Source organism: Megalobrama amblycephala, linkage group LG9, assembly GCF_018812025.1.
Source record: "Megalobrama amblycephala isolate DHTTF-2021 linkage group LG9, ASM1881202v1, whole genome shotgun sequence".
Taxonomy (NCBI): Eukaryota; Metazoa; Chordata; class Actinopteri; order Cypriniformes; family Xenocyprididae; genus Megalobrama; species Megalobrama amblycephala.
In genome coordinates, this window is record NC_063052.1 from 35,852,022 (window position 1) to 35,854,029 (window position 2,008).

Genomic DNA, 2,008 nt, shown 5'->3' on the forward strand with positions numbered 1-2,008 from the left:
CTAAGGGATGTTCCAAATATGGTAAAAGGATAGAGGCTTCGGCCTTGGAGGTTAGAGATATAAAAGTGAGGGGAAACTTTCGTTCTGGGTCTTACACTCTGCAGCTACTTGTGTTTCTGTATGACCTGTCTGACCTTTCTTGCAAGAAATAAAAGCTTTAAAGACAATTGGACGTGTTTGTCTCTTAACCAGTAGAGTCGGAGTTGATTTTGTTTGCCACAACAGTAGTTTGAGTGCATTTTCAATGTAAAAATAACTGCTGTGCCAAGCTAAAAGTTGAGATGAAAGTGACCCAAATATTGAAAAATGTGTCCAAGTGATTGTAAAAAATTACCAATAAGATTACCATCATTAATAACTATTAACTAACGGACAAATTGTAAAGAACTTGTGTGTCTGAGACATAATCAGTCATCATTTTTACTCTGAATACAGTCATAAAATGCATCATTAATTACTCAAGTGTTACCTAGAACTACTAGTGATCATGACCACTATTTTAAAGTGAAAAACATCCAGATCACTGGTAGTTCTTGTAATTAGTGATGCATTTTATTACCACATTGAGAGAAAAAAGGACAATCTTCAAGAACTACTATTGATCTGACATTATTTTAAAGTGAAAAAGATGTTTTTCACTTTAAAATAATGGTCCTGATCACTAGTATGTCCTGAATAGTGACTGTAAAACGAGTAATTAGTGATGCATTTCATGACCACGTTGAGAGTAAAAAAAGACAACTGCTCACATCTCAGACACTTTAATGTTGTGATTAGGCCTAGTAATTAATTAGTAATTATTTATAATTTGTCATAGTTATCTGTTAGTTATTAATTATGCCAATCTCATTCTGTAATTATTGATTAGCTAATAAGGAACTATCTTAGTCCTAAATTTGATATTACATACTGTTAGTTAAGCTTGTTTCTATATTAATAGAAGTAGCTGTTAATGTAGTACTACTCATTTGTCCTGCATCACTTCCTGCATAGTTACATATTAATGACGGACCATTATTCTAAAGTGTTACAGAAAGTGAAACTAACTTGACCAACAGCAATATGGACATCTGAAGCGATCAACGTCTTTGAACAACAGAATATTTATTGAGCCGTTCAAAGAGTCTTGTGGACACATCTGATACTTACAGGTAAGAGATAGAAATATAAGAGAGATCGAACCGAACAGGTTTCTAATGGAAGTGATCAGGCTAACCTAACGTTAGTAGGTTTATGTTGAACTGCATAAGTTGAACACAACATGTTAAGCATGTAAAATACTCAACTTTGTTTACTGCACTGAAATGATATCAGAATTGTATTAGAAGTATGTCATTTGATTGGTTATAAAGAAAAAATTGATGTTTCTGTCATTTTGGCCCTAGCTTTCCCAAATGACGCACTTCATGTTCACTTTCGGTCTTGTGGACTTCGTCGCTGCTGCGTGCGCGTGTCCGTTAAGTCCACAAGACCATAGGGTGTCCCATTCATTATTTTAGATTTCTGAAGGGTGCTCGCGAGCGCCCTCTTTGTGGCCGCTATGCGCCCTATCTCATACGATGCGCACTTCAGCTGCGACCGCAAGTTTGCGAGCAAAGGACTTCTACCTGGTAGTCAAAGAACTGCAGCATTATACGTTACGAAAGTGCGGACTCAGAGGAAGACCGTGAAGGTTTAGGGTGCCATTTGGTCACTAGGAAACTAGGAAGTAGGCCTAAATGATCTATAGACAGTAATGTAATATTAATATTGATAGGGAATTAAAAAATAAATAGCCTAGGCCTAAATAAAAAAAATCAAAGAAAGGAATATGGGAACACACAAGTTGGTTTTTGGCATGGGAGCTGACCAGCAGCCAGAAATACAGCTTGGGTGAACCCGAAATAAAACAAACAATAAAATAAAAATATGAATAGAGACGTGACTGTCATCCATGCATGAATAAAAACAGTAGGTGGCGGTATGTGCGTATGGTACGGAATACGCCAGCATTCAAAAGAAGAAGATC